Raw genomic sequence first — 10858 nt, forward strand, 5'->3', positions numbered from 1 at the left:
ACAAGAGGAAGCTCACTCAAGAACACAAGAAGAGAGATGGAGGACAAAACGTTTTCTTGCTGGTTTTTTCTTCTTCTTCCACACACTATACAATGTACACAAAGTATAGATAAGATATAACATAAAGGAAAGTGGCCTACTAAGTCAAACAGTGCATAACTGACTATACTAATTGATTGGCGCTATGTCTTTGCTAGTTGTAGGTAGGTGTAATAAACTAAATATAATAAGTGGTAAGTCAATGGCCATGTGAGTATCATAATGACCACCAACGTGCTAAGTGTAGACGTGCGGACCCATCTAGCCAAGCAGTCCATCATCAATGTCCGCACATGTTGAGCTTGCCATCTCAACACTCCCTCTCAAGCTCAACTCTATCTCTGCAACTCCAAGTAAGCTTCGGAACTTTCAAAGCTTCTCTGCACCCAATGCCTTTGTGAAAATGTCAGCTATTTGATCCTGTCTGCTGACATATACCAAGCCAATCTCTCCTACAAGTACCTTCTCTCTCACAAAGTGGTAGTGCACCTTAATGTGTTTTGTCCTAGCATGGAACACTAGATTTCTAGCTAGCTGTATGTTGCTCATGTTGTCACAATGAATGACAACTGGACCATCTCCTTACACATCCAAATCACCTAATAACTTTTGCAACCATACCACCTCACATGCTGCCATAGCAGCACCTCTGTACTCAGCCTCTGTACTCGATAAAGCAACTGTAGGTTGCTTTTTTCTGCTCCATGTAACTATTCCACTACTAAGGGAAAACATGAATCCACTTGTAGATCTTTTGTGTGACATGCTATCAGCCCAATCTGCATCTGTGTATCCAAAAACCTGTATATCCTTACCTACTTCATAAAAAAGTCCATAATGTAAAGTGGACTTCACGTACCTCAATATACATCTAACTGCATCCAAATGAGGCTTTCTAGGCATTTGCATAAACTGATTGACAAGGTCAACAACATAGCTCAAGTCTAGCCTGTGATAGTCATGTACATCAAACTCCCTACTATCCTCTTGAACATAGTAGGGTCTTCTATCTCATCCCCAACATCAGAACTCAGCCTCACATTTTGCTCCAATGGTACTGAAAGAGGCTTACATGCTGTCATACCATACTTGGATAACATATCCAAGCCATACTGCCTTTGGGATAGCCATATACCATCATCACATCTGATCACCTCAATACCAAGAAAGTATCTCAACTCTCCCAAATCTTTCACCTCAAACTTCTTCTTCAAGAAGTCCTTAACTTCAGCAATCCCATTGTTACTGTCACATGTAATAATCAAGTCATCCACATAGATGACTATGATGACCAACCCTACATCTCCCTTTCTCACATAAAGTGAGTGATCAGCATCAGAAATACAAAATCCAATATTGACAAGATACTCTCCAATCTTGTCAGACCATGCTTTAGGTGCTTGCTTCAACCCATAGAGTGCCTTCTTTAACCTGCACACATATGTGGGATACTCTAAATCCTCATAACCTGTTGGCTACTCCATAGACACTTCTTCTTGTAATTCACCATGCAAGAAGGCATTATTAACATCCATTTGCTGCAAAATCCAACCTTTGGCTACTACCAAGGCAATGACACACCTAACAGTTGCCATCCTAGCAACTGGGCTGAATGTCTCGTCATAATCTATGCCATATGTTTGAGCATAGCCTTTTGCAACCAGCCTAGCCTTATACCTGCTAACTAAACCGTCTGCATTATGCTTGAATTTGTAAACCCACTTACAACCAATAGCTTTCTTACCCTTAGGTAAGGGTACCAAATCCTAAGTCTTATTGGCTTCCAATGCAGCCATCTCCTCATCCATTGCTGCATCCCAATGAGCATGACCAACAGCATCCTCAAAACAAGTGGGCTCAACATCCTCAACTACTTTCACCATATAAGCATAATGATGAGCTGCATAAGCTTCAAAACCAAATCTTTTAACAGGGTATCTGACCCTGCTAGATCTGCGTACCACTGGATCACTGAATGGAGCCTTTACATTACTATGAGCTCTCTGTACACCTGGTGTTCTGACTGAAGGAATGCCAAGCTCATCATCCAAACTCTCCGAACCACTAGAATCTCCATCAAATCCCAAATGACTGGTAGATGCATCATTACCATCCAACACTTTCTTCTTTCCTTTGTCCTTCCGTGCAACACTTATAGATCCACTTGAAGATGTGGGACTACTCCTTAGTCTCCCAGACCAAGGGCTCATTGTAGGTATAGTACTAGATGATGTTTCTGGTCCATTAAGACTCTGTGATTCTTGTTTTTCTTTTTGCACATAGCTGTCCTAATCATTATCATCATCTAATAAATCACTAGTAGGTGCATACCAGCTGCCCATCTCATCAAAGATAACATCCCTGCTCACTCTGAACTCACCTGTGATAGGGTTATAATAGCGATATCCTTTTTGCTCTAAAGAGTACCCAATAAAAATACATTTTTTAGCCTTTGGATCAAGCTTCTTCCATAGCTTATCTGGCACATGAACATATGCAACACATCCAAATACCTTCAAGTGCGATACATCGGGCTTCTTGCCAGTAAAGCACTCTTCAGGAGTCATCCCATGAACTGTAGCTTTGGGAGTTCTGTTCATAATATAGACAGAAGTATGGACAGCCTCAGACCAAAAATGTTTGGGCATATTCTTTTTAGCCATTAATGCATGTGCAACTTCTGCAATATGCCTGTTTTTTCTTTCTGCAACATCATTTTGCTATGGGGTATACCTGCAAGTAAATTGCCTCTTTATCCCATGAGTCCTCAAGAAGCCACTGAACTCATTAGAGAGGTACTCTTCCCCTCCATCTGATCTCAAGCACTTCACTTTTAAGCCTGTTTCTGTTTCAACAGTTGCCTTAAAAGATTTGAAGTGCTCAACACATCACTCTTTTCCTTCACGGAGTATACCCATAGCTTCCTTGAACAGTCATCAATAAATGTGACAGAGTATTTGCTGGCACCAAGAGATACATTCTGTGTAGGCCCCCAAATATCTGTATGTACTACATCAAGTATATTTCTTCTCACTTCTCTATCATGCGAGAAGGGTTGTCTCACTTGCTTACCAAACTAGCATGCTTCACAGACTTTATGCAATTCTGCAACTCTAAAAGAAGGCAACCCTGTAACCAATCCTCTGGACTGCATTAGTTTCAGCCTTTGCATATTTGCATATCCAATACGTTTATGCCATATTTCAATATTTGCAACTACTCCTTTTCCTTTAGCATACATAGCAGTATCCATTGTAGGAATTCCAACATCTAAAGTGAACATTCGGCCAACTCTACTTCCTTTTGCGACCAACCTGCACTTATCATTAAAGTCTTCTACAAAATAACATTTTGCATTGAGTCGAACCTGCAACCCCCGCTCGGCCAACAGATACTAGATTCTTTGTAATTGATGGCGCATGTAATACATCTGTTAGACTCTTTGTCTGGCCATCATACAAGGACAAGGGAACCTTTCCAATGTGTGAAATTGGGTGGCATGAATCATCACCCATCTGCACATAACCTGGGTTTTGTAAGTCTTACTCTCTCCAAACCATTCAACATGACTGGTCATATGATTAGATGCACCTGAATTGACATACCATACATCATCATGTGTCCCCTTTCCTGTAACTGCATTCATCATATGCTGCATAACAAACAGACGCTTATTTTTATCTTCATTCTGTCTTGAAGACGATGCATATTTTCCTTTCTACAATTTATCACTACGAATATCATCCTTCTTTGTATAGCAATGGGCAGCAATATGGCCTATTTTGCCACAATAATGGCAAACAACAGCAGAATTTCCAGAACCTCTATTCTGCCATCCACCTCTTCCTCTAGAGCTCCCCTTGCCTCTAAAGTTTCCTCTGCCTCCAGAAACCCGCATTTCACCAAATTGTTGATTGAACCTGTTTTGCTGGTTATCGCCAACACGTCCCATACCACGGCCTCTCAAAGAGGATCTACCACGTCCCCTTCCTGAACTCGAGTAAAATGCTTGGACCTGTTCACCATTTCTTTTAGATGAATCACCCTGCATATTGATCTCTTTAGTAATCATGAGAGAGATCAGCTCATTAAAATCTGGAAATGGCTTTCGTACATATACTGAAGTAACAAATGATTTCCATGCCTTCTCATTGTTAAGGCCACTCAGAGTGGATGAAACCAAATCATCATCATCTGGCATTGCATCAATCGCTGCTAAAGCATCTGCAATGCTCCTCACCTTCAACACATATTCATTGACAGACATTTTTCCTTTCTTCAAGGCATTCAACTCTTTCCTAAGTTGAATCTTTCGTGCATTTGTATTTACTGAAAACATGCTCTCAAAAATTGTCCAAGCTGCATGTGAAGTTTTTGCATTCTTGATATGTCCCAACATAGTATTATCAATGACTGCAGATAGCCAGTACATCACCTTTTTATCTTTCGCATTCCATTCTTTCCATGCTTTTAACTCATCTGCAGTTGGAGGGATACCCATCTCTGGCTCATTTTCTTCACTTGAAACAAACTCATAAAGGCCCTTTCCAATGAGGAAGTTCATCACATGGAACTTCCATGAAGGGTAGTTGTTCATGTCGATCTTCTCAATAATTGGATTTCCATTGTTCGCTGCCATTATCACAAACAAGGATACAACACAGCAAGCTAGTCTTCTGCAATCTTTCACAACATGTGCACAACAATACACCAAGCAACCTTTTTCACTGATTGCCCAATAGTACATGTAATCTGCAACTTGTTTGCAGATAAACCTTATGTTTGTTTCCTGCAAACACCTCAAAAATTACAGATTCAAAATCTGTAACCTGTGCACCCACTTTCGGTCAAAATAGTCGAAATTACAGTGTACCCTAAAACTGCTGTCTGCAACCTTGCGGCTCTAAAACGGGGCCTGAAACAACCTCAGATGCCCAAAATAATTGGGAGCTAGCCCTTAAGGGCTAATGTACTGAATATATAGTGCTTTGCTCGCACACCAAATCTCACAGCAATCTGAGATTTTTACTCGACCTTGCTTCTGGTGCCTCCACAGGCACTATCCAAGAGAGAGAGTGGAGGAATGGGAGAGCTTCTTACCCGTTGCTTGCTTGCTCAAACCTTGCTTCTTCTCCTTCACTTCAGCCTTGAAAATCAGCCTCTCTTAGTGGCGTGGATCTGATACCATGTCAAGAATCGTGTGGTGGGGGGACTTGCTTGAGGTGCTGCGCCAAACACATAATGTATACACAAGAGGAAGCTCACTCAAGCAAGAAGAGATATGGAGGCCAAAACGTTTTCTTGCTGGTTTTTTCTTCTTCTTCCACACACTATACAATGTACACAAAATATAGATAAGATACAACATAAAGGAAAGTGGCCTACTAAGTCAAACAGTGCATAACCGACTACACTAATTGACTGGCGCTATGTCTTTGCCAACTGTAGGTAGGTGTAACAAACTAAATATAATAAGTGATAAGTCAGTGGCCATGTGAGTATCATAATGACCACCAATGTGCTAAGTGTAGACGTGCAGACCCATCTAGCCAGGCAGTCCATCATTAGTGTCCGCACGTGTTGAGCTTACCATCTTAACACAACCAATGTCCGGGCTCACATTTGGCTTCTCCTCATAATGGGGGCCTTACAACTTTGAGCACCATGGATCATTGGTGGCACCTTATGAAGGTGGGACATTGAGCATATCTAACACCCTCCCTCAATGTCCACCCATAGGTGAACTATCTCCTCGGGCCAATGTCGAGTCTTTGAAGATGAACTTGAAGCAGATTCTTCGTAAGTGCTTTGGTGAAGATCTCTGCTCCATTCTCCTCTATTGGACAGTACACCAATTTCACTATCCCATCCTCCATCAAATCATGCACATAGTGATACTGGATCTCTATATGTTTGGTACATGCATGAAACACTGGATTTTTGGCAATGGCAATGCAACTTTGATTGTCACATCTTAGCACAGTTGGTTCTTCATCTTGCACTCCCATATGCCATAGGATCCTTCTCAACCATACTGCTTTACATGCAACAAAACAAGCTGCCTTGTACTCTGCTTCGGTAGAAGACAATGGCACTATTGGATGCTTCTTACTAATCTAAGAGAAAATTCCTGAACCAAAGAGAAACAATAACTAGAAACTGACTTCTTGGAATCGCTGTCTCCTACCCAATCTGAGTCACAATTCCCACAAGAGAAGTTCTGGAACTGTATGTGATACCATAGTCAAGAGTTTCCTTCAAGTATTTGAGCACCCTCATCCTAGCCTTCCAATGACTCTCATGAGGTTTGTTTGAGAACCTGCTCAAAACACCAACAACAAAACTGATATCTGGTCTGGTATTACACAAGTAGATTAGACTGCTGACCATCCTCCTATACCTCCCAATGTCTGCCACTGCTGATGTATCCTCAACAGATAACTTTGCATTCACCTCCATAGGTGTAGCTATCTCCTTGCACTTGGTCATGCCAAATGCCTTCAAGATCTCCCATGCATACTTCTTCTGAGAGATGAAGATCTTTCCTGGCTTTTGCTAGACTTCAATTCCCAAATAATAGTGCAGTAAGCCCATGTCTATCATTTCAAACTCAGAACTCAAAGCCTTTAGAGTTTGGTTGATCATATCTTCATAGTCACCTATCATTGTGGGTCTAATATTTGGGTTGGACTAAGTAGTTAAGTTGGTAGCAACTCAAGACACATTGCATCGAGTTGTGGGCTAAGGGAGTTAAAAGGGACCCCTATTTTGGGGTTTGGGGGATGCAAAAGCGGCCCCTCACTGGCGGGTCCTAGGGGGGCCAGCGGCCCCCCTGGCGGGGCTCCGAGGGCAGCGCCAACACAGCGGCCGCCCTGGCGGGGGTCCAGGCGCAGCGCCCCCAGCCCTAACGATATAGGAAATATGCCCTAGAATATTCCCTGGCCGACTAGTGGAGGCTCATATGGTAGGTCAGTCATGCCGACCTAATCGCCTTCATGGGCTATAAAAGCTAAACCCCTTCACAGCCATCGATCATCTATCTTTCACCCAGTCAGAGTTGTTCTAGCTAGCCTTCAACTCTTCACCTATCTTCTGTCTAGATTGCCATCTAAGCTTCACTGTGGAAGTGCACGGGTGGACAGAGCCATCTCTGTATCAGTTGTTTGGAGATAAAGAAATTTTCTAATTCTCCTCTTATATGTTCTGTACTCTCTATCTCTATCTCTTTCTCAGATTCTGTTCGTTGCATTGTGTAATTTTTACATGGTATCAGAGCCCAGGGGGCTCTAGGGATCAAAGAGTGCACAAGAGGCAAAGGCTTCAATAGCAAAGTGGAAAAATGTCATCTTCCGAAAGCGGTTTTGTCGCATCAAGAAGCAGTATAGGAGGTGATGCAGCTGTACCAGCTATTCAAACACTGAGGATTCGTCCACCAACCTTCAACGAAGGAAAGTTAGATGGTACAAGCTATACCTTGTGGAAGTTCAAAATTACAACTATCCTTGATTCTTATGAGTTTTTGAAGATTGTGCTAGGGACTGATGTAGAACCACAGCCTACCCTCGACCCATCAAACCCTAGTTTGATGATTCCTCCGAATGCAGATCTTGTACGAGCTTGGAAATGAAGGAATGTAAATCCATTGTGTGCCTTAATTACAAGATGTTCTGACAATTTTCTGACTTTGATTTAGCATATAACCAAAGCATCAGAGGCTTGGAATGTACTGAGGAGTCAGTATGAAACACGAAACCAAACAAGGATTCAAAACTTGGAGAATCAACTAGCAGCGAAGAAGTTTGCTGAAGGAGAGACAGCTGAAGCATTCATTACTCAGATTAAGAATCTGCGTGATCAGATGGCTGGTGCTGGGATACAAAAGACTAGCAAGGAGCTAGCTCGAAGGTGTCTTCGGATTTGTCCACAAAATTTTGATGGACTAATAACTACCCTTAATACTCAGGTGAGACCTCAAGCTTTGAGTTTTGAGTTTTGTGCATTATTGCTGGAGGAGGAGTTGAGGTTAAAAGCCCAAGAATGAAGCAACAATGGAGATGATGCATTCTTTGCCAATGCAAAAGGCAAAGGTGGTTCCTCCATTAAAAATGCTGGTGACAAAAAGAAGAAGGGTGGTGAGAAGAAGTTTCAAGGAGAGTGCTTCTACTGCAAGAAGAAAGGACATGCAATCACAGATTGTCGTGTCAAGAAGTCAGATGAAAAGAATGGTACCCTTAAAAGTAAAGGGAAAGAGACAACCAATACAGCTGAAGCAGAGTTGGAGTTATTCATGGCGACCATTGAGGATGTGTGCTCCTTGGCACAAGAAGAATCTACCAATGACTCATGGGTGTTGGGCCTCCCATCCCATGACCAACAAGAAAGGTCTATACAATTCGATGCAGCCTCTACAAGAATCCATCACTGTGATGGTTGGAAATGATGCAAAATGCCCTGCTACAAGCACATGTACTATTTCATTTGTTGCTGCAAATGGTGATGTGAAAAATCTTTCAAATGTGTTGTATGTTCCCAAAATTAGGAGAAATCTATTATCAGTTGCTACCATAACTGATCTTGGTCATGAAGTGAGGTTCAAGAAGACAGGTGCAAAAATTCTTGACAGTGATGGCGAAGTTGTTGGCAAAGGAGAAAGAAAGAACAACCTATATGAGCTAAGTGCTCTTACAGCCACTGTTGGAGTGGGCACAAGTAAGCTTTGGCATGAAAGGTTTGGACACATTGGATTTGCAGTGCTGAAGGAGATGCACAGCAAGGCACACAAGCTTCTCTAGAGTTGGTGCATGCTAACTTGTGCGGTACTTCCTTCGTGATAAGGCTCAAGCTTTTGATAAGTTTAAAGAATGGCTAACACTTGTTGAGAATGAAACACGGAAAAGTGTGAAGAAATTTAGAACAGATGGTAGTGGTGAGTTCAACTCAAAGGAGTTTGAAGACTTTTGCAAGAGCAAAGGGATCAAGCGTCAATTGACAATGCCTCACACACCTTAGCAGAACGGTGTTGTGGAATGCAGGAATCGCACCATTGTGGAGATGGCAAGATGCATGCTAAAGGGCAAGGGATTGCCTAACCATTTTTGCACTGAAGTTGTTAATACTGCAGTCTACATTTTAAATCGGAGTTACACAAAGGCTCTCAAGGGAAAAATGTTGAGATGACAAGCTCAACACATGCAGACATTGATGATGGACCACCTGGTTAGATGGGTCCACACATCTACACTTAGCACGTCGGTGGTCATTATGACTCTCACATGGCCACTGACTCATTACTTATTATATTCAGGTTGTTACACCTATTTACAGCTGGCATAGTTATAGCGCCAGTGGACTAGTGTAGTCGGTTATGCATTCTTTGACTTAGTAGGCCACTTTCCTTTATGTTGTATCTTATCTATACTTTGTGCACATTGTAAAGTGTGTGGAAGAAGAAGAAGAAACCAGCAAGAAAACGTTTTGCCCTCCATCTCTCTTCTTGTCTCTTGAGTGAGCTTCTCCTTGTGCATTCTGTGTGTGTTCGGCACAGCATCTTGAGCAAGTCCCCCCACCACACGATTCTTGATATGGTATCAAAGCCGTGCCACTGAGAGAGGTTGATTTTGAAGGCTGAAGTGAAGGAGAAGAAGCAACATTCGAACAAGCAAGCCACAGGTAAGAAGCTCCCCCATTCTTCCACTCTTTCTCTTGGACAGTGTCTGTGGAGGCACCAGAAGCAGGGCAGAGCAAAAAATCTCAGATTGCAGTGGGATTCGGTGTGCGCGAAGAGCGCTGCGTATCCTGCAGATTAGCCCTTTAGGATTGTCCCGCTGCTATTTTGGCCATTCGAGGTCATTTCAGGCCCCATTTTAGAGCCACAAGGTTGCGGACAACAGTTTCAGGGTACACTGTGATTTCGACTGTACTGACCGAAAGTGGGTGCGCAGGTTATATATTGCGAATCTGTAATTTTTGAGGTGTTTGCAGGAAGCAAACATAAGGTTTATCTGTAAACAGGTTGCAAATTACATGTGCTATTGAGCAATCAGTGAAAAAGGTTGCTTGGTGTAGTGCTGTGCACGTGTTGTGAAAGATTGTAGAAGATTTGCTTGCTGTTTGGTATCAGTTTTGTGATAATGGCAGAGAACAGTGGAAACCCCATCATTGAGAAGCTCGACAAGAACAACTACCCTTCATGGAAGTTCCATGTCACGAACTTCCTTATTGAAAAAGGCCTCTACGAGTTTGTTTTAGGTGAAGACAAGGAGCCAGAGGTGAGTGATCCTCCAACTGCAAAAGAGACAAAGGCACGGAAGGAATGGAATGCAAAAGACAAAAAGGTAATGTATTGACTGTCTGCAGTAATTGACAATAATATGTTGGGACATATTAGAAATGCAGAGAATTCATATGCAGCTTGGACCATACTTGAAAGTATGTTTTCCGTAAATACAAAGGCACGAAAGATTCAACTCAAGCAAGAGTTGAATACATTGAAGAAAGGGAAGATGCCTATCAATGAGTATGCACTAAAGGTAAGGAGCATTGTAGATGCCTTGGCAGTGATTAATGCAATGCCTGATGATGATGATTTGGTGTTGTCTACCTTGGGTGGACTTAACAATGAAAAGGCTTGGAAGTCTTTTGTAACTTTCATATATGTCAGAAAGCCATTTCCAGATTTCGATGAGTTCGTCTCCCTTATGATCACTGAAGAGATCAACATGCAGAGTGAGACATCTGAAAAAAGTGGTGAACAGGTCCAAGCTTTCTACTCCAGTTCAGGAAAGGGACGTGGCAGGTTCTCTTCAAGAGGCCGTGGTAA

This window comes from Lygodium microphyllum, chromosome 19 (genome assembly GCF_053477565.2).
Source record: "Lygodium microphyllum isolate KBCC chromosome 19, Lygodium_microphyllum_v1.1.10, whole genome shotgun sequence".
NCBI lineage: Eukaryota > Viridiplantae > Streptophyta > Polypodiopsida > Schizaeales > Lygodiaceae > Lygodium > Lygodium microphyllum.